Source organism: Penaeus monodon, chromosome 25 (genome assembly GCF_015228065.2).
Source record: "Penaeus monodon isolate SGIC_2016 chromosome 25, NSTDA_Pmon_1, whole genome shotgun sequence".
Classification (NCBI taxonomy): Eukaryota; Metazoa; Arthropoda; class Malacostraca; order Decapoda; family Penaeidae; genus Penaeus; species Penaeus monodon.
Window position 1 is genome coordinate 26,287,787 of NC_051410.1, and position 200 is coordinate 26,287,986.

The 200-nt window shown below is 31.0% G+C and overlaps 1 protein-coding gene across 1 annotated transcript in view; it reads left to right on the forward strand.

The window, feature by feature from the left end:
- Window positions 1-200, forward strand: part of LOC119589355 — a 19,093-nt gene that overhangs the window by 17,856 nt on the left and 1,037 nt on the right. The gene's annotated exons all lie outside the window — the stretch shown is intronic.

A 200-nucleotide genomic window follows, 5' to 3' on the forward strand; every position in this document is an offset into this window, starting at 1 on the left:
AAAAATCATTTTTGCATTGAGGTTTGGGTATATAACAAACGTGATTGATAGAGTATGTTATCAAAATCAAATATCTTCAAATACTGCAATCAAAATAAATGTACGGCCAACAATTCGAAAGACTTAACCACTGAACATTTGCACGTAAGTTGTTAAGATCATAACCATAAAACATATCTCTTCGATTGGAGAAGCTATCT